Source organism: Aythya ferina (assembly GCF_964211825.1).
Source record: "Aythya ferina genome assembly, chromosome: 16".
NCBI classification, from domain to species: Eukaryota; Metazoa; Chordata; class Aves; order Anseriformes; family Anatidae; genus Aythya; species Aythya ferina.
This window is the reverse complement of record NC_140315.1, coordinates 14,735,631-14,758,383: the sequence shown is the minus strand read 5'-3', so window position 1 is coordinate 14,758,383 and position 22,753 is coordinate 14,735,631. Positions and strand designations below refer to the sequence as shown.

The 22,753-nt window shown below is 41.8% G+C and overlaps 1 protein-coding gene across 15 annotated transcripts in view; it reads right to left on the bottom strand.

Moving 5' to 3' along the window:
* Nucleotides 1-22,753, bottom strand: part of EYA2 (EYA transcriptional coactivator and phosphatase 2) — a 97,725-nt gene that overhangs the window by 60,608 nt on the left and 14,364 nt on the right. For 2 of the 15 annotated variants that reach the window (XM_084537837.1, XM_084537830.1), the window contains exon 2: nt 11,519-11,693. The exons of the other annotated variants lie outside the window; for them this stretch is intronic. The gene's annotated coding sequence lies outside the window, so the exon portion shown is untranslated. The remainder of the gene's footprint in view (nt 1-11,518; nt 11,694-22,753) is intronic. 15 annotated transcript variants of the gene reach the window in all.

The window sequence follows — 22,753 nt, the reverse complement described above, 5'->3', positions numbered from 1 at the left end:
AGCAAAGACCAATGCTGATTTCATTTTCACTTCCCCTACCTACCAGCTAGGAAGACACTCTGCACCCATCCTCTGGGAATTTGCAGAATTGCCAAAAAGGGGAAAAAAGCGACATAACCATGTGCAAGGTGCACAGCCCCAGTCCTCCTCCTTTCTCCAAACAGAATCTAGACTCGCCTTGTCTGCCTCCCTTACAAATTCATGTGGGCATGTGTATTTTTGCCCTCAGTGTAGTATCGAGTCCAGAGGTTGGCAAAGGCTGTCTGATTACCTGCCACGAAGGAGACCTCAAGTCAGCAGTGAATGCCAACAGGGTAGAAATACAGTGTACTGGATCCACCGCTTGTGTGATCCACATTCCGCAACTGCTGTGCCCTGTAGATTTGCTAAGAAAGACTAGGGTAGAACTAGGTACTGCTCCACAGCTGGCTCTTTGGTGCTAGAGCCCCTCAAAGTGCTCCACCTTCAGGCGTGTCCCTGCAAGAGCAACACAAGTCCTGCCTTGGACACACACTAAGGTAGAGCAGGACAGAAATACAGACACAGGTGCACAGGGGACACCAACCGTGCCTGCAATCACTGCCCATGCTACCAAACGCGTGAAAATGTGATGAGGCTTCAGATTTGTACAAGGATACCAAAACTGCCTCTTGCTTTACAAATCTCTCCCTAAGCAATATAATTTAATAACAGCACTAAAATGGGAATCCAGGCCTCCTGACCTGAGCCTACACAAAGCACAGCCCACCAGCAACGTCACTCAGCCCTAGCAGCACCGTGGCAAGGTAAGCTCTGAAGCAGTACCTGCAGGCAGTGGTTGCTCTGAAGCCCACGCAGCAGCTCTGCAGGCAGCCTCAGAAGAGGGGTGGCAGGGGAAGCGCCGAGCCACAGGCTGGCAGGCAGCAAGGAATGCCTGCGGCCCTTCTGCACACTTTGCCTGCGCCTGAGGAAAAGGAGATTTTCCTGAAATGGCTAATTTCACTTTTTTTTTTTTTTTTTTTTTTTTTTTTTTTTTTTGCCTGCACAGCCAGGCTGCAACAGAGGAAGGAGTCAGGAAGGATGTGGTGGGCCTTATTTTTCCTCGGGCAGGAACGAGGTCTCTCCTATGAGCGACTGTGGCTCCTAAGACTTCCCCTGAAAGCAGCAGGTGAACAGGGCCTCTTTTCCCCGGGGAATTACTTTATTCAAATCCACTGGCACCAAAATGAAATTTTGCTTGCACTGCTTGAAAAGCAGGGTTCAGATTTATAACAGGTTTTCCTTTCTACTGTAAACGAGGTCTGATTTTTTCCTGATTTCCTTAACGCTATCGCCTGAATCTAGGAAAAGCACTGCTATCCCAGCTCCTGTCAGGCTGGGGATGTTGCACATTGTTCCTCAGGTACCACATGCCCTTCAGCACAATCCCATACCCTATCACTCATGACACTGCCCAGACTGCTGCCAAGTGAACGGGAGCAGATGTTTAAAGGGAAATGATCTTTTATAATGATTAATGCACTTTAATTACATCATTGTTCAGAGATTTCATTAGCTAATCTCTGATGCTTTTCTTCTTTGTTTTGATCACCTTTATATTCAAAGTCACCCTTCCCTGTATTTGTTTTAAAACTTTTTTTTTCTTCCCCAGCTTCCATTTTTCTTTAGGGTGTGTGTTGGTTGCAGGTACAAACAGGTAGCTTTCCAGAGAAAAGCCTGTCTGGCCGTGCACGTCATGTACACTTTTGCATTGTTAGTGGCTTTGCATGCCCCATTTACCAATTTGTTCATATGAATTTCATGCTAATGTACTTCTTCACAGAGTTTCTGAGTTTCTTAAATTCCAATTTTAGTTGTGGCAACCTACAGAAAATCTTCTGTAAAATAATGGGACGTGGACGGGATGTTAGCACAATGAATGACATGCTGCAGTGCAACTGATGGAAGTATCACGACTTCATTTGCTTGCTTTTTAGAGCAAAAACATTTTCTGGCTTAAGTAATATACAGTAAATCAGTAGTAAATTTGCTGAATATGAGCTTTTATTAAAACCAGCAATGGCAGCATCTAGCATGCTGGGCTGACAGACATCTGGAAGAGCTTTTGGCTTATATAATTAAGAAGAACCTTGTGTGAATTTGGTGCTCAGCTTTTCCATTAGAATTCCCTACTCAAAAAAAAATGTATTTTGCCCTTAAAGTTGGCCCACAAAATCTCTGCCAAGAACAGAGCCTTTTCTTTTCAGGAATGTTTAGGAAGAAAAAAGAATAAAAGCCTATTGCAGTCTCTCTGAAGCTTGGAATGCCAAATTAAACATTTTAAAGTTTCAAATTTTTGTTCAAGGTGTTGGAGTAATCTACAAATCACATTTTCTTTTACAATGAAGTTCTGAAGGCGGTGAAGCCAGACCCCAGCTCAAAATACTCCAACATGAGCTGAGGATCAATATATGGGGGAGTCCCACATCTCTCCAGTGAAGTACTCAAAGGAGGTGCAAGTGCAGCGCCGGAGCAGAGCCCAGCACAGCCAGCCAGCAAGGTGCTCTGGATGCTGGCTGTGATGAGAAGCAGATAGCAGCTTGATGGATGGTACCCTGAAAAGCTGAAACAGGAAACCACCATGGTGTTGTGGGCACACGCAACCGCTCCACAGCTCTGCTCAGCACAGCTGAAAGGCCAGAAGGCACCAGCAAGAGATGAAGGAGATTCTTTCCAAAGCTTGGGCTCTGCTGCTCGGGCATAATTTAAAGCATCTCTCAGGCTGCTCTAAATGGTTTTGCAACTCCCTCCTCACAACACACTAAAGATATCTCAGGACCATCAGCATTTCCATCTCTACTCTGGAGGCATCGGATTTTGTCATGGGAGTCTGCCTGGAGAGTTTTCAGTTGGAACGTGAATGAGGAGGAGCAGAGCATTTGCCCCATAACAGCGGCAGCCTGTATGAGGTTATTTGAGCCCTGGGAGGCCCATGGTACACTTCAGAAAGGACATACCGGCAGTAGAAGACAGCTTGGGGAAAAAGATGACCTGGTTGTGAGAACAAGCTCTGCATCTGCCATCAGTAGAGGAACTTATGAGCTAGGAGCCCTGCATAAGGAAGCAGATAAGAAACAAAAGATGGGACTCCTGCCCATAGGAAATACCTCGCAGATCCTACAATGAGAGAAATAAGATAGTCTGAGGGAGTAGGAAATTGCAAAGAAAGTTTGTTGGTGAGGACACAGGCAGATCTAGAAAGGATTCTCCCTGCAACAGCCCCATGTAATGATCTTCTCAATTTTTACTGATACCTGGCTAGAGGCCAAATAAAAGCTAAACCCACTACATCTTCCTAAACGTATGCATATGCCAACACAGAGCCCTAGGCAGGGCTGGTACTAGCCAAGTCCTCTGCTTTAGCTTTGCTGGGAAGAGAAGGAGTAGAGACAGACTGCAGCCTAATTACAAGGGCTGCATTTTTGTCTTGCTTCCATGACTTTATCTGGTTTTCGTTATTTGATTAACTGCTTTCACCTTTCTTCTCCTTCAAAAATGGTGCAGATTCCTAAGTAGAAAGCTTAAACTTTACAACTCCAATGCTTCTCATGATAAAAAGTAAGACAGTCTGATTTCTTCCTTGCTTTAGAAGTGAATTACTAAAAGGTAACTGAAAAAAAAAAAAAAAAAGTGAGAAGATTGATTTCTCACTCCCTCTGATACAAAGAAACAAAACAAAAAAGCCCCAATCCTAAATGTTTGTCTTTCCTTAATTCCTAGGAAATACCAGATTTGTTGTTTTTATTCCTTGGGTCAATTTTTCAAAAGCACCTGCTACGTCTCATTAATTTTCATCAGGAATTAAGATTTACAGTTCGCACAATTATGCTCCCAATAGTATCTGGGAGCCATGCTTTCCCAGTGCAGGGAAAACACCATTATCTCGCTGTCACCTTCCAGGTGGTAGAACAGCAGGGAATCTCCCATCCTAAAGATTTTGGCTACATCTCTCCATGAATTTCAAGCAGCGGAAAGTAATTTCACTTCCTCTGTCAGTACATTCTTCCTCACACAGTTTGGATGCTCTCTCTCCATCGATAACATAATAGATCCTTTGTTCCTCCCACTTCGAGAACTGAAAAACGCTTCAGCAGGTGAAACCCACAATGCATAATGCCTCTCAGCTCACGCACAAGTTCAGCTGATAGATGTATGCAGGAAAGGCTGAAGGGGCATAAAGTTAAACCTGAGTTGGCAAAAATGCTCACGTACGAGACCGACAGTCCAGATAAGATAGCCTTTCAAGGTGACCTGCAGGGCAGCGTGCCTCAGGCTGTTTGTGTTCCTGAGAGCTGCCTTTCACTGACGTAATCGGACAATAAAAGCAGCAGTGCGTGTCTGGATTTATCATCGCCCAGCCCATCGCAGACACAAAAAGTACAAGGATTCATAGTAGTACAGCTTGTAGGGCAGCATCTGGGGCTGGGGCACTCAGGAGCGTTATTCTCCAGCACAGAATAGATAAGACAGGAAAAAAAAAAAAAGCCACATCAGACCGAAGTATTCATTTTGAATGAAGCAGGATGTCATTTGCTTTCTGAAATAGCCTGGCAAAAAGTGCCCCCCAGCAGAGCAGCAAATTCATGCCCTCTGCTCACTGCCCTTGGGCACATATTGTCAACCTCTTTTCAAGTCTTACTGGGTCTTTGGAAACATAACCCTTTTTGCTCAGTCCACCACCGGAATAGCTGGCCACATGGTTACTTCAGCAAAAGGTACAGCTCTAATAAACTGAAAGAGATGCACATGTACTGCTTCAGTTTAAACAAATAAACATAAAAACCAATCCAAAACTTGAAACAGGAGCCCAAGCACCCAGGACGTTGATCACTAATTAGTTTGTTAATTCAGGAACAAAATGGGAAAAAAAAAAATCACAATGAGAAACAGCCCTCCCTTTTCCATAATAACTGCGTACATCTAAAATTACTTCACTGACAAAAGAAAAAAACTGACTTGGATTTAAATTAAATTTCCTAAATTACTTTTTAAAATGTGTTAACTCTAAACAATTTAAGGAAAAATATCTGAGAAGAGAGACTACAAGCCAGATCATTTCTGACAAATTCTGAAATCACAATTTAAAAATACCCAAATTACTCCAACAGCACTAAAATACCTCCCCCTTTTTTTTTTTTAAAAAAAATGAGACAATTCTTTTTGATCAAAATTTTACTTCACTGGAAGCTTTCCGTCTTGCTCTAACTCACAGAGTAGACAATAAAAAAAAAAAAAAAAAAAAAGATGAAAAATCCTGTCTCAAAAGTGTTTTGAGCCGACTTTTTTTTTTTTTTTTTTTTTTGAAGGGAAGCCTGGGAAGCCTGCCTTAGGATTTCTGAGTGCTTGGGACTGGCAAAAATAATTGCATTACTCGTTTCCCTGGAAGCCCTGCATTTCCAGAAGCGTTGGCTTGCTTCCCCAGGCTTCATCACCTGCTATACTAGACTAATTTCCAGTTACTTTTTTTTTTATTAGTATTTATTTAGAAATTCTGTTGCTTGTGTAAGACCTGTTGATTTAAAGAAAGCAGGGTGTTTTCAAATAAATAAATATTCTTCCTACTCCTGCTCCTTCCCTGACCCTCACATTGCAGGCACAGAGCGGTGCTGCGAGGGGGAGAGCAGGCAGGCTGCGGTCCCCACGCTTCCTGCAATTAACCCGGGAGGAGATTGAAGGGAGACAGAGTGGGGAAGCATCAGCATCTTCAGGCTGATCAGTCCGAGGTAAACGTGGGAATAAGCACTGGAAGGGGTTCAAGAGCAAATACAACCAAAAACTAGCTTTCTTCCCAGCTGGTTATTATGAAGGCGCAGTCTGGCAGGGAGCTCAAAGGTTCAAAGTGATGGGGTTTGTGCCACAAGCTCTCAATTTGGCAACCTAACCAGGAAATACTTATTAATTGCTTTGAATCACTGCGTTTTGTTTTTTAATTTCAACACTAATATTTCACTCAAAATAAATCAAAACGAGAAACTCTAATTTTTCCAGAACGCCCTTCTTGCCCGTTGAACCTGTTTGCTAAAATGGGAGCAACATTTGCAAAAGACCTTCCTATTTGCCAAAAAATAAACATAATTGCTCAGCTCTCTTCCTGTGAACAATCAAGTACCAAACAGAACAGACTAAACTGGTAAAGAAACACTACAAGCTTATAATCTGCAGTCATTTGAAAACTAAAATTGCTTGTATATGCATGTATGTACATATAATCTCTCTCAGTTTCAACACTTCTCTGTGACATTCACAAGCTTTTTAACTCCATTAAAGAACAGGTCTTCCTACTCAGACTATGGCTGCAGAAAGCCACTTAGCAGCTCCAGCTGCAGCATCAACACCCGTAACACAAAATGACTGCCTCCAGAGACCAACCCGGCTTCTCAGGAGCTGGACCCTGCAATAGACAGTTTGTGATTTATTTGTTACTGCTTCAGCATCTCTTTTCACTGAAGAACTATGCTTGTTATCTCTTCTCTTCAGAATCACAAATGCTAAAAACGTGCTTAAAATTAAATCACAAAAATATGATTTAGAGGAAAACAATGAGATTTGGAATGAGGAAGTAACAGCTGACAACTTAGATATTCAGGCTGAAATCCTCTGGGTTCTATTACAGACGTGTGCAAGAATGTTTGCTGTCTTGAAGCCCTCTTGTTACTTTTATCCCTAATACTAGTTACTTACCCCTTTCCCACATGGCACACTCTGGGTACACCCACCTAGATCCTGGCGGCCAAGGAACAGCACAGCCTGAGAGAACCTGCGCTCAGATAAAATTTGTGTAAACGTACACGTTATGCACAGCAGGATGAGACAAAAAAGCTATCGCGAGTCGTGGAGGGCTCAGGAGGGAAAGCACTGTGCCAACAGCACAGCAAAGCCATCACTGGAGGGGTGTGAAGCGGTACAAATGAGTTCTGCAGCAGAGGATCAGCAGATCAGCTCCCGGGCTGAGCATCAGGAAACCTGGGTCCTTCTCCCCACTCCGCCCCTGGTAACTCAGGCGAACCCGAGGCGAGTCCTTTGTGTCTACTGTGCTTCCTGACCTTTGTGTGCCTTCCTCCTCTGCAAGGACTACAGGCGTCAGGACATGTGCCCTTCTTCTGTGTATGTGAAGCATCCATCAGTGCAACAGGCTCCTACTGGAGGCACTGCTGTACTAAATAAACAGCAATAACAAAAAAAAAATATATACTTAAAATTCTCCTTAGGGCTGTAGCTTATCCCAAAGTAAAAGAAAGCAGCTTCTACTGAGTTTTTCCAGTGAACAATGTGCAATATTTTGTTCCCTCTAACAGGACCACATCGGACTCAGCACTGCTGCCACCACTACGTCAACAGTAGGAGATTTTAGAAAAACATGCTTGGGTGTCAAGCATCTTAGCATCCATGCTGTCGACAGGCAAGATATGGCTAAAAATTGCCCCGCCAAACATCATTTTTTTCACGGATAGAAGAGGTGGACCTGTGCTAGCCCTCACATTAGCCAAACATACATCAACCCAAAGTCTGTGCTGGCCTTGATATCTTCACCCATCACATTTAGCTTTGTGCTGCATCATATGAATAATCCAGACTCTTAGAGGACCCTGACCAAACCCAGCCTGCTGAAGGACACCTGGGGCAACCTCAGCTGCCTGCACACACCGGAGCCCGGTGTGCCGTAGGGCTGAGAGCTGCCCCTGTGAACGGCAGCGAGGTGAGGCACAAAACTGCTCACTGCCACACTGCTGGCTCTGATGCCAGCTATGGAGAGACGTGTCAAGGAGGCAACCGAGAACTGAGCTTTCAGTTTTGCTCCTAGGCTCTGTCACTAGCAGATTGGATAAGTTTCTCAGGACTATATTAGGGCCTCTGTGGAAGTGGGAAACACAGTATAAACTGCCAATTAAGCTCTTTTTAGGGGCTGGAAAGTGCTCGGATATCTACAAGTGAAATTTGTTACACTGCTGCAGTACCAATATTTGTGCTGATGAATAATGACTGTCCTGAATGCGAGACAGCCAAGGAGGAGGTGAGGCACGAGAGCTGTCCTTCAGGGCATGTTCTCTCACTCATTTTTGGTCTAAAAGCTCTCCGTTCCCAGACTATGAGAATTTCTTCACCCTTCTGATTTACTCCTTAAACCTGTCAGAGTCCTGCAGCAACTCCAACAACGTGGTGAGAAAGGTAGGGCTGCCCCTTTATAACAGGCTTGTGTCAGCACCTCCATTCTCAGCCTGTAAAGGACTGACATTTAGGGAATAATAATTCAAAAAGAGCTATGGGAAAAGAACTATGAAAGGCAAGTTAGTAAAAGGACCTTGGATATGAGGAAAAAGTCTACCATAACAGCACAGGTGAGGCCGGAGTGAGAATGACGTACATTCCCCTTGATTAAATCCCCTAGGTCAAACTTGCTCCAGAAGCAGAGACCAGAGAAGACAACAAAGAGGAAAGTCTGTTGTACGTGTGAAGTGCTGAAAGCATTTTTTTGTTTGTTTTGCTTGGGATTCTCTTCTTCCCCCCAGTAAGGGAAGGGAATACTATTTTGTCTGTCTGCAGCTCATTCTCAAGGATGCAGAAGCAAAATATGCCTCAGTACACTAAAGATTTATGATACTTTTCACCTATTTATAAAGTACCTTGATGAGGGAAAACACAAATGCCAGCCTCATTATCCAAAGTGTAATCGATGTCCTACATATCAAAAGGAAATGCAGAGACTGTGAACTCCCTAAAATTGAAGACACTTTCTTAATAAACTGGAGATACAATATAATTGAACAAAATGTTTGAAAACCCAGTACAATTTTGTCTTGGTCTCAAAGTCTGGAATCTAAGCAGCCTCCCTCAGCTCCTCGTACTTATAAATAAAATATAAAAATCTTTGTGGTAGCCCATTACTACACATAAGGAAGAACAAAAACCAACACCCCCCCACATACCCTCACTTGGCTTCTCTATTTGCATCTTTGATAGATTTCTGGTATAGGGTTTTCATGGCAGGGGAGGGGGATTTTTATATATATATTTCCATTTTAGGGTTTCCTTGCTGTGGTCTTCACTGAAGAATCACTAAATCAGAACCCATGACTCCTGAGTAATTGCTGATTGAACACGTTTGTGGTGGCAGTGGGATGCAAGCCCTGTTAACTGGTCCAAGGGCAGTTTGCCTGCCAGGGCAATGGATTCCCATAGCATGCCTATGGAGCAGACTTCTCTCATTTTAGGAGCTACGGTACAACAGTAGTAAGCAAAGTAGTGCAGTCCAATCATTGTGTATCTTGGAGATACTAGGAGAAATAACTAATGAAAAGCAGTACTGGACCAAAACCTGCACTGTGATTTGTCACTCATGCTCATTAATAGCATGAAAACAACTAAGCAGAGAACAAATTTTCTTGGAGCAAATGTTCATATGGTATTTCCCTTCACATTCGTTCCATTAACATCCTGGTTCTGTGGGCATTTCAGAATCAGACTAAAATAACATGGCAATAAGAAATGTGACAGTTTGATTCACTTCATGGCTTCAGGTGGGCTGAGGTCTGATCACACAAGAGTTTTGGTGTGGCAATATGTTGAATCTTTTTCTTGAAGCCCAGGTGAAAGCTAAGATGAGCCAAAAATCAGGAAGTTGTTAGCATTAGATTTATTTTCAAGACTAAGGGATTTTTACCAGGATGACCAGATGATATTATCCAACAAGGAAGAAGAGTTTGGAGAACCTTTGCAGCAATCCTGCCGTCCAGTCACTGAGACACCACAGAGCAACATGGACATGGAAACATCAAATGACAAATGCATCGACCCAACGCCATTCACACAAACACCCTAGTTATACTTTGCAAAGTCTGACCTGAGAAAGAAAAGCACTTCCTCAAAGTGCCCTTCTGTGATATTAGGCAGGCTTCAAATGACTTGCCATAGTACAGAGGGACACTGACATTTGAACTGCAGGAGTTTGGGTTTCTGCCTTCTTTTTCTCCCCCGTGACAATTGTATTTGAATAACTTGAATTTTTAAAATCCCTATTCCTCCTTTCAGGGTGATGTAATGCAACGGTTGCAAAAGCCTAACAATGCAGAACTGCTGCTGGCAGAGCCAAGTCTGGCACCAGGAGAGATTAGAGTTGGCACCAAACACCATGATCTTTAAAATAAATCTGGCAGACGCACTGAAAAGGTTTGCCACTGCTGCCATAAACAGCATACAGAGCACTAAATGGAAAAATGCTGAGAAAGGCCATGGTTTTGTTGCTGGAACAAAGATGCCAATTAGCTAACCACTTAATCTAGCACCTATTAAATGGTTTTACAATGGCATGTCAAAATTAAGGGCAATGGCAAGGACCAAACGTAACACAGCAGTGCCTTTCATATGTCCGTCACACCAAAGCGAGCCCACAAAACCCACCAGCTACCTATCTGCCAGGAGAAGCTCTGTGCACAACCGCAAGTTACACCAGATCACTCACACGAAAATACTTTTTCCAGAGAGGGAATTTGCTTCCAGTCAGTGATGCCGGTGCAGTGCTCTGGAAATAGATGTGCATGAGGATTTTTTTTTTTTTTTTTTAATGCAGACATAAAGGAGAAGAGAAATGCAAGTTTTCTTCTCCACTCTCTCTGTCTCTCTACTGACTTGAACTGAAGGAGCATGGGCTGATTTTGTCTGCTCTACATGAGGCTCTGATGATTTGTGATGTGGACATGTGTCTGCCTGCAACTGGACAGACAACACCATCTTCCTTCACACAGACAACCAGGCAGCCACATAAGAGCAGCATTTTTCAATTGCTATTTTATCTTAAAAAACAAAACAAACAAAAAATAACACACAAACAAACAAGCAACTCATTTCCTTCAGCAGGAAATCCCCATATTCCACCCCAAATTCTAAAACTCTACAAGCTCACCCAGCTCTCAAACAAGGGACCACTTTCACAAGGCAGACAAACTGCACTTAAGTCAGAAATGCGTGTGGTGTCTTAAGAGCTTTTTGCCAATCTGGTTAGTACTAAAATTTAAAAGAATGCTAAAAGCAGACAGCAGATTTCAAGCTACTTATCTGAACCTCAGTAGTAACCATGCAATTTTTGTAAGTAATATTTACAAGCACTCCTAGTGGGATACCCAACGTGCTGTTTGCATGGGGAGGCGTATAAAAGTTACCTCCTGTCCCAACTTACTTGCACACACATGAAAGGAAAGACTTGGTTTAAAGGTGAAAACTCCACTTTTTCTTCCCCCCCCCCCCAAAAAAAAAACAAACAAAAAAAAAAAAAAAAACAAGCAAACTGAGAAAAAGAGGATCTGATTACCATGACCCAACTTTTTCCTGGTGGCTTCAAATTCTCCAAACAAAACTGACAAATCTGAAAACCGAGACAACTTTCAATGACCACAAACCATGTTGTCTTTTACCAGATGTTTACAGCTGCAGTGACAAACCTAGCACCCTGAAGCCTTTTTGTTTCACCAAAGAGCAGTTTCCTCCTATCACATTATGCACCACTCACCCTTGGGATCACCAGTCCAGCAGCTCATCACCTCTGAGCCTGGCTGTCAACAGCAACTGCTTGAGCACAACGCCAAACGCAGGGACTGCCATGAACACAAGAGTACCAGGATTCGGGGCAGCAACAGAGATGATGGCTTCATTTACAGGACTGCAAGGCAGCTCTGGAAAACCTCCTGCAAGCAGAGAAATTGGCAGCTACCTCAAGTTCATTCAAATAATTTAAGAAAACTTTATCATCTCCACAGATTAGGAAATCCAGCTGCAAGCAAAAGCCAACTTCAGCCTCTTGGATATATGAGAAGCAGCTTACATATGACATTAAGAAGGTGACTGCCGTAGGCCTAAAACTCAGATTTGATCTGCAATATCCTTAGCTTAAAGGCAAAGCTCTCCCACGCACGTGGGACTTCAAAGGCCCTCCCCTTCGACAGCCCAGGAGAGGAACCCGACAGCCCGGTTCAACAGCTGATGCCTTTGCTGACACCACATTAAGTCCAGCTCATCGCCTTTGGCACAGCTTCTCTCCGACACTTTGATGGAATAACTTCAACAACAGACAAAAGAGTCAAAATCATTTATTTCCTTTGGCTACTACAGGATGGCACAAACGCAACAAATTCACAATAATCAACATGCAAAGATGCTCTCGCTGACCCCCACTGTTTGCCATGGCTACTGCAATATGAGCTACCAAAAATCAACAACTTGGCTAAATATCTGAGCACAATGCTTAGCTTCTGAAGGAAGTACAGTAGCTCATCTCTTTCCCTTCCTTCCAGAATAGCAGTCCTGGTAACTAGTGAAACAAAAGAAAAATGGAAAGTGTGCCTCCTTTAAAAATAAAAACAGCAGAAACAAACAAAACAACTAACTACTGCATGGAACAAAGCAAAAATTGGAGAAAAGGGGTTTCAGCTCAGATAAATTACAGACTTACAGTACTACATGAATTCCCCTGAACAATTAAACAGCCATCCTAAAATGCTAACACCAAAAACCCCGTAATTATGTAAAAATTTACTTTTTTCTCAAGTGGTATTCTCAGAAATGGCAATTTTGAAGCCACACTCGCATGGTAAGGGCTCTCATTAGGCAGACGTGTATTCAGTTCCACATCAGCCACAGGTTTCCTGTTACCAGAGCATCTTACAGAGACAATTCATATTTAATCTGCCTGCCTCTATTTACCTCTGTAAAGCAAGGCTTCCTGCATTTTTTTCACTTCTGAGTAAGCTGAGCTCAAAACCATGCAGATAATGGGTTACATTCGGGTAAATCAGCACAAGGGAGTAAGGGAGAAAGCTATACAAATGCCAAACCCTAAACCTACTAAGAATACCATGAAACTAGTGTATTTTTTGACTTTCCTTACTACTTTCTCCACTTTTTTTTTTTTTTTTTTTTTTTTTTTTTACCAATGGTGAGAGCAGATACTGCCTGCAGTTGTCAGCACAGACCAGAATCTCACATTCCTATTTTCTCCTAGACCACATAACCCCTTTCTCCTATGCCCAACTTCTGCACAGCTAAATTCTTTTAATTCACGACTGGCTGCGTAACTCTCCTCTCCCAGTCATTCTACTCCAGTTGGTCTGTTTTCACCCTGGAGCAATAGGTGCTAGGTATGTTGTGCATCTTCCGTTAGCACATGTCCTGCCATGGTTTGCATTAAGCAGAACCAATCTGCTAACCCCTAGACAGCTGCTGGTTTTACAGGCTGTCATCACAAAGACTGCCTGTGTGCCTGCTTGGAGCACTTCAATTCTTCAGGAGCCCAGAAACTGAATTCATTCAGCTCAGCTGCAAATTTAAGCACGGAATTGAAATGCCACAATTAGAGAACCAGCTTCCCTTCATTTAGCTTCTCTTCACAAGCTAGTGCTGGGGGTGTAACGGCTGAAAGTCCTGCACCTCCCACTTCTAACACAGTTCCTGAAGGTACATTTTCAGCAAGAGCCATTGCAGAGCAAATGGGCTCGACAAAGATCCAGAAATGCAAGCATTTAACAAGAGAGGACAGCCCGTACTAGAACTTCTCCCTCTAAACCTGGCCTAGGAACTAGTGGAAGCTGAGAGACACAAAATCAGTGAGCAAAAAAAGTCAAAAACAAAACAAAACAAAACAAAAAAAAACAAGCTCCTGAGACACGGGCATGAGAAAGGCCTATGGAAACCTCATAGAATACTACTGAAAACCACAATCTCTGTTCCTTTTTGTGCACTGGAGAAAACAAAAACAAACCAACAAAGCACATACAACCCCCCTTTCAGTATTATTTGTAAACAAACAAAACATGCTTCTGCAAGAATTACATTATTTCCCTCTGTCAAGGGACTGCCCAGAAGACCTCAAATTTCTGGCTTATTGGGAAAAAGGTTAATAAAAACTAGCTGAAAAAGGAAACTTTCTTCTTGTCCTGTCACACACCACTCTGCCAGTAAATGCATGGGACAAATACATTGAAAAGCACGTATACACACTCAAAGCAAAAATCTAAGTTTCAAAAGCAATAGCCTGACCCCAAGAGCTGTAAGAGTTAAGATTTTTCTCAAAAGCTAAGTATACATTTTTCCATACAAGGAGCTGAATCATGGCTATTTTAAAAAGTAAGCACAATATAGCATATGTCCAGTTGAGCTCTATAAATGTGGCCAGTGCTGTACAAAGCATCAAAAAGCATTTAAATTTGAAAGTTGCTGGCACACACTGGCATAGCAGAAGAACTGAGAAGACTAACCTAGCAGCTAGTATGAAACAGAAAATGTACACTGTAGGCTTAGTCACTAATGGCAGTTACCTGATTTATGCCACAACACAGAAGAGGTGGTGGCGGGCTGTGGAGTAACATAGTATAACCTGCTGGCTGTATTGTTCCTCAGTAAAATGATTCATCTTTGGATGGATGGTATGAAAGTCTAATCAAACGATAAAGCCAACTAAAGGCTATTTACAACGCAGTTTATCAAATATCTAGATAGTGTTCTGCTGGTGTTTTGTACTACTATAGCTCAAAATTTGCAGGTAACACCCAGTGATTAAAAACTGGCAAGATTCAATAGTCCAGCAGCTTGCTCATTTGTTTTAATATGTGGTTTATGTTTGTTTATTTTTTTAAAGGGGAAAGGAGATTACATCAGAGAAGCAGCGGTATAAACATTATCTTTTGCTGTATGGAAACTTTTATCCAAGTATGCATTTTAGAGTGCAATGCATGGGAAATATTACCAATTGGATTTAAAATTCAAAACTGAAGCTCAGCGAATTCAAGGGAAAAAGAGAATGAACACTGCATCAATTTAAGAAAAACTGAGTGTATAAATGAAACTCTAGACAAGCTGGCAAGATTATCCTCAGTTACACCAAAACTTTGGGTTTACGCCAAGAAAAGCTGGTTTTAGACAGGAGCGCTCAAGTGGGCAGAACTTCACGTTTAGTTCTCACTCCAAAATGGGGTTTTCATGTGTTCCATATAAACACTGCACTTCCTAGCTTCTCTATTCTTCCTTACGTGAAGCAGCCTGGTGAGCATTGGCACTCCAGGGCTGGGCCATGGCAGGGATGTTACAGACTTGGAAGACCAACGAGCAAACTTTTGTGACTTCTCCCTGAAGGGGTAGAAACAAAAGATGACAGAACCTGGAAGAATTTCTCCATCATACTCTGCCAGCAGCATAAGTTAAAATGCTGAAGAAGATTTTCACTGTCATTTTGTTTAAATATTTTTAAAGTTTGCTATCAAGGACAACACTGAGGTAATACGACAGCTGAGCTCTGGTTTCCCCACTCCACCTCCCAACCCCCAGGCCCCTCTTTCTACAGTTGATTTGGCAGAAAGGCGTTGCACAGTGTCTCATCCAACACTGCTACGGGAGTGTTCCTGAATGTGATTAATTTGCTAATGATACAAATCTCCAAACAGCATGTTAGTACTGCTGATGATTTATGAAATGCCAGAGACAGTTCTCTCACCAGTGATAAGCTTGTTCAAACTGGTGGTTTTGCCTGAATCTCTTGCAGTGGCTAAGAGCGTTCTCATCTCTGCATTGCTCCCAGATGGTGCTGAGACAGGGAGCTGCACCGAGGATTTCTTTAATAAATTGCAGCCTGTGTATACATACAAATAATACAGAGGGTCAGATTATGAATTCTTGCATAGTTTCATGTGCAAAAAGCCCAGAGTTTGCTTTGGAATGGGGACAAGCCTTCCTGGTCAAACGCTCTGCTGGTCTTGCTCTCCTCCTCCCAGGATACAAGTGCGCACTAATGATTGCAAAACTAGGCAACATATTTCCTTTTCTCAGCTGCTCACAATATTGCCCTTGGCATCCCAATGGCCCAAGATACATTATTCGAGGTTCCAAAACTAGTATCAGAAACAGTGGTTTTTCCATGTTTCTTAAGCAGATATTCCCTACATCACACAACGTACCTGAGCCTGACCTATGACCGCCACGTGTTGCCACAGTCTCAGCATCCTGTTGACCAGAAAATGCTGGCGATACCAAACTGCCCTCAGCTGTGACTTGATGACTTTGATCAATGGCACACAGGGTATGGTTTATTTCTTTAAGCAACATTTGCAGTCAGCTTGCGGTTTCCCTCTGTTTATTCAAATTTATGCAGACTATGAGTTATTTTTACCTATGTGGAATAATCACAGATAGCTGAAAATACTTAAGATGTGAGATCTTCACTGTGACCAGCCAAAAATCTTGTGGCTGCTTTTTCTCTTCTGACAAGTTATCCCTTGCTTAATGAAAATATTTCAGAATTGGAATAGCAGAGAATAGAACAGCTTTGGAAATTTTCCTGAAACACAGAGACTGACATTATCTACCAATTCCTGTAAAACCAGGCTACCACAAGATACCTTTGCAGAATGCCCTTTGAGCTTCTTTCTCAGTTCCTACCTTCCCACAAGTGTGCTGTTTTTTGAAGGATTTGGTTATCTCCCTCCCTAGTGCATTTACTTGTCTCCAGTATGGGTGTGCTGAGACATATCTGGAGCTCTACCCAGTTTCCTTGTCTATAAAATAAGCCGCTCATTTGTAAGCACTAATAAACATGCCATCTATCAGGGAGTGCACGCTCATGATTACCCAGGGGGGTTTTCCACTAGCAGTGCCTCCAAAGCCAGACATTCGCACACCACACACCGTGCACACCACAGCCACGGAGTTGTTCTGGGCTGGCCCTCCGGGCTTTCCTGGCACAGATAAAAGTCAGTCTGCTCAGACTTCTATACATGTGAGTGATTTTCATATTGTTAAAAAAAACTTCTCGATCCTATCACTGTTCTGCTATCCACTCCTTGTGCACTTTATGCTACTGAAAATTTTGAAAGAATTCCAGTCAGCGATGCCATGTATTTCTCTGTACTGCTACAAGAGCAGCATCTTCTCTAAAGCTCCTCAGATGATAACACCACACTGAGGCCTTCTCAAACCACCTTCAAGTTACGATTCCACACCAGCGAGGAGCGCAAAAACTGACCTTAGGACCCGAATACAAATAGAAGGAACAGGCAAAAGAACACAAGATATGGCAACTCAGTATAAAAAAAAAAAAAAAAAAAAAAAAAAGTAGCTCTCTCGTTCATCTCATAACTAAAACTGACAATCCAGAATAGAACTACATATATTCTGTCTAAGAATTGTTTCTATTTTCTTTTCACTTTAGCATACCTAATTAATATGTATGCATTTAACACTAGTGTACTATCAGTTATAAAACAATAGTTGAACATTTGACCAAACAGGTTCTGTAATCCTGCAGTTTGTTTTGTAAATCAGCATACCCCTAGCTGCATTTAATAAGCAAAGCAAGAGAGAACTTCCCATATGCTTGTTTAAACCTACTGCTGTGCTCAAACAGGCCCCTGAGTTTTGGTTGTTGCAACTCCACAGCTTCTTCCACAAGCTGGTAAAGCCATTATTGCCACAGAAACCTCAGAGGAGTAATAAAAAAACACCCAAACCCATCTTCATTTTCATGCACATGGTCTTAGTGAATGATATGCATGCAATTAAGTTACAATCGGCTCTTGGCACAAACAGCAATCTATGATGCCACAGGTTGCCTGCAAGTCAGGTGCTACATCAGACTTTTAAAATTACTCAGCATTTCCTTTAACTCCGAATGGGCTCCACCTTGGTGCTCTGTTTCCAGCCTGAAACGATTTGTAACTTTATTCAGAGAAGCAAGGCTTGAGGACCAACACTGCCGCACTCCTGGAAGCAGAAGTGTTTGAGCAAAGGTGAGGAGGTCAGACAAGGGCAAAGTCCAAAGTAATTTTAAGTGGTTCCCCTAAGTAGGGAAGGCTAATGGGAAACCATTTTAATTTATTACAGTCATCCCTAGTGAATAAAAGGACAACGTTTTTCTTCAGCAGCTTGATTACAAAGCAGTAAATCCCTCTGTGTATATAAAAGACCTATGGACAGTACAGATCAAATGACAGATAAAGGTTTGCACTGTTAGATGTGGGAGAATAATATTAGAGTTGGTAATAACTACAGATATTAACTCTTATTCATTTTGTTCAGTATTCCCACTATATATTATCTGCACAGGAAAAGACACTCATGTTATTCTGCCATTCCCATCCACAAAGACATGGGATAATGTCATTTTTGCAGCATTTTTTGGACTTTCCAAAAACCTAAGCAAAAAAACCAAACAAACAAACAAACAAAAAACATTCTTAAACATACAAACATGTATGTTTAATTTTTTTCAATTTTTCTCCTTTCCCCAACACTTTCTGTCTCTTTTGCTGGCAACAAGCGCTGCTTCAAGTACTGGCCTCAACCTCTGCTTTATAGACCCTAGACAGAAGCAAGAAAGCAAACAAAGCACGCTTGAGGTGACAATTTACTTCAGAAGTATAAGCACATTAAAGTTAGACTAATAACAGAAAAGGATTTCCTCCAATTGCCTTTTTTTTTTTTCTCTCCAGTGTTTCAATTTGATTTTCCCCAAATAATTGCTTGTTCTGACAGACACATATGCCTGAGTATAACTAATAACTATCTCATTGCATTGGTCTAAGATGGGATTGAAAATATTTAAAACAGTGAAAGTTGCAGCTACTCAGCCTGGGATTCTTCTCTTAAAAATAAGTTCCATTTAATCAGAAGCAGGATTTCTACGTTTAGGAATAGGATGTTTCAGCAATGAGGAATTATTGAGCTGTCCCAAAGTTGTATAAGTCACAGGCAAAAAAAAACAAATATTTGGTTTACTTAGTAACAACATAATTACCTGGCCATAGCAATTTTATATCTTGTGTCCACCCTGTTTTTCCACACATTTTTCTCCCCTCATGAGAAACAGAATATTCTGAGTCAGGAAGCACTTCAGTTACACGCTGTGTGGGGCTGGGACCTCTACCTGCTACTGCAGCATAACAGCCACCAAATACTTCCTGAATTACAGAACACCTTTTTAGAGTAGTTTCAGTAACACTTACCAAATAGTTTTGTCCATTCACATTTTCAAAAGCCTTGTATTCGGTTGGCCTTTTGATGAGAACATCAGCCTGTCCTACAACATTGGAAACCCCTAGGTTATAAATCCTAACAGCCCTCAGGGAGTGCTTACAGATGTGCCAGACTCTCAGCTCATGCTTACAATTGTACAAGGGGCCTTCACAGAGGTCTGGGGACACAATCATGTACCAAAAGCTCACCTATAGGACAGTAATGCTCCTTGTGAGCTTTATTCACCTTTTCCTAAGGCCAAAATGCACCCACTGTTGGTACCTTGACTGCCTTAGGCATATTGCTCCATCGCTTCTTGACTTCACTGTCTTGAGCTAGTACTCTTAGCTGCATCCTCAACCACGTCTGCAGAAGATCAGTGGTGTCTTCAGTGAACTCCTCTACACAGGAGCAAAGTGATACTGCTGCAGGCATAGTGCAACTTTTTAACGTATTGGATTTTGAACTTTCAAACCAGTTATAGTCACTTAAGGACCTCATGGCAGTTTAAACAGGTTGATGTTGCCTCTTGGCCAAAGCAGGCTCTGGTATTTGGGTTCCGTCTGCCCACAACACTTCCTGCCATTTCTACTGGCTAAAATCTTCTCTTCTGTGGTTTTGCAAAGTGCCCTTCCCTGCTGTGGACTATACAACAACAGTTGGGTTTCTTCTCATATAGGGCTTTTTCGAGCTCATGGGGAGCAAGGAGGAAAAAAAAAAAAAGAGAATAAGGGGGGATGGGACCCAAAGCTAAGTAAATCAATGTTTCTTTGATCCTTTGGGATCAAGATGCTGTAAAAACACATGGTTATTAGAACTGTGAATTTATTGGTGAAGAAGTTGGTTACTGGCACTGCATTTCAGCATGAACTTACATTATAATAGCAAGTACAAAGCATTCATTCTGTTTGTGGCTATGAGAATTAATCTCTTCCATGTGCAGAGAGGCTGTGTGATAATTGAACTGAGACTCCTGTTGGTAGTTCAGGCAAGTACTCATCAGCTGCAGGACTTTCAACAACACACAAGCAACAGCTCCAAGAGAAAATGATGTAACCAATGTCTTCGAAAGCTACCAAGCAGGACTAGAGCCTGCTCATTTCAGGGTTTTCATCCAAGGAGGTTGTCAAAATCCTGAAACTAAAAGGTGAGTTTCTCCCAAAACACTCCAAATACTTAACTTTGGACAGGATTCAATAACTAATGGAGTCTGAATGAAACTGTATGCTCCTAATATGTTGCTGTTGCCTCAATACTCAGAAAAGGTCTGATCCTGATTATTAAAAATGAAAAAGTAATTTGAAATGTTTATGTGGATGGCAGCTTTATATGCAGGACAAAAATGTTCCAACTGCCTTTTCAATCCAGCTGGAACAAAGTTTTCATTTTTCTTTTTTTTTTACATGAAATTTCATTTATTATGAGTGCTATGTCTTAGTAAGGCAGCTGTTGGCAGCAAGCTGTGAAATTAAAGTTGAGCTGGTTATTAGTAAGAGCCAAGATATAATATGCTTTTGTCAGAGAGAAGTTATTCTTGTAGATATGTAACCTACTTTCAGTAATTAAAATAGCTAGTCAGTCAACCCCATCAACCCCACTTCACGGGAGAGTTAATATTAATTTAAAATACAATTTCCAAATTGTATAAATTGCAACCAAAAAATTGAGATTGCTATAGCTTGTTTCAGTGAGGTCTTTAAGCAGTGAACACACCAATGCTTTCAGAAACCCAGGAATTAAGAATTCCTCTTTCTTACTGCTATCCTACTAACACGGTGTTAGATTTTAAGCAAGGCCCTTCTAACAAGATCCCGAACAGGAATGAAATCAGGATCAGTGCATTACTGTTATCCACTGAAGATGTCACACACAGCCTGTGCCTAGAGGGAATCATCCCTGGCTTCCTGCCACTGGGGCAAGTCCTTTTATCAGTTCAATACACAAACATGACTCTTCTCCAGTTTCTACGGCTGTCATCAAAGAAAGCAGTAGTAAACTTCATGTCTTGCTCAGAATCTCCTCTAGGACGTGCTTAAGACACATATTTCAAAAATACCTATCCAAAAATGCCTTTGGGAACCGGTGAAGGAACACGACAGGACTTGGCATGTGCTGTTGGAAATCCAAGCCTGGTAAGGGATAGAATTTTATATATTGGCTTTAAATATACATTTATATATAAACTAAAGCATTAAACCAATTAATCCTCAACAGCCAAGGTGACTACATCTTGTAAATTGACTTATTTTCCAAATTGCTGCCTTGAAGTTCAGTTATCAAGGGTAACAGCAAAACTGCATCATCATCCAGCATTCTATCAGCTTCTAATGACTATAAAAATCAAAACCTCACTTCTGACCAAAGATGCAACCCTTCTATGTCCTTGCCTGAGCCACAAGCTCCTGCAACCACACAAGTCTGTTTTCAGCTACACCAGAAAACTTTTTTTTTTTTTCCTGGTTTTCTTTTCAGCTAGATCAGTGAGTTGATCTGATTTGTCTCATGTCTGGTAAGCACCAACACAAAGGAGGAGACAGGAACATGCAGCCAGGCTTAGAAGGCCACTTCTTTTGATGTCAACACAGCTCTCAGTCAGCTTCATCCAGTCCTGAATCTACACCTGCAATCTATCAACATGACTGCTGTAAGGAGGGCCTTGTTGCTTGCAAGGTGACTGCAGTTATAATGCCAAGTAAGACAGTCCGACCAAATTACTCCACTGCTTAGGTGACAGCAACCTTTACTTCCCTGTAAACAACATATTTCTATAAAATGCCCCTATATATTTGAAGCTGGCACCACTTTTACTACTCTAAGTGACAAACATTTGCATGACATGGATTTGAGGACTATGCCCACCATAATCCACAACACTAATCCCACACTTGTGCAGACTGAGTCAGCAATTCCTACTTGACATCTACTTTAGGTACTTGCAGCACTGTCCTATTTACAGGGCTATCAAACTACTTTGCGGGTTTACTTCATGTCATGCATTTACCCTGGCAGCCATCTACTGCAGTCAAGAGAGAGCCAAAAAGCTCTACTAGATATCTAGAAAATGAAACAGCATTTAGGAATTAGTGGGAAATTGCTCAGTAGTGTTTAGTATCACTGAACATTGTAGCTGGCTACAGGGCACCCTTGTAAGCACAGCATTTTAGATGCTGTGAACAGCTGGACTTTCAACAGCTCGGCAGCTACCTAGAAGGGTGGAGAGAATAAAGATTTCTTTGTCAGGCAAGTGGCCATTGCCATCTTTCTTTTTAAGTAGAGGAAATCTTGGCAGGTTTTCCACCATGCAATTCTTTTTCATTTTTAAATGGATAAGAATAGGGTTCTCCTCTTCCGAGATTACACGCATTGTTAAAGACAACTGGATTGTATGTCTGTTGTGTCCAAAAAAAATCTTACTTGTCAGTAACTATAGAGTAAAAATCCCCAGATCAAAAATACACTTAGTATGCCCGTGAAAGCTGAGAGCCAGCGGCCCTCACTCCACAAGTATTACCTTGAAATACAAACTCATAGCAGTATAAAAATACAAGGCTGGCAAGAAACTGGAATGAGAATAAAAAAATACATGAATCATGCACAGAACTAATTAAATATGAAAACTGACTTTACAGTCACTTACCTTCACCATTATAAGTTAACATTGAACAGAACAAATTTGAGCAGTGTATTTTGGACATTTACAATCTGGGATAAATGTTTCTTTTAAACTCATGTCAGGATAACACAGCTTCTT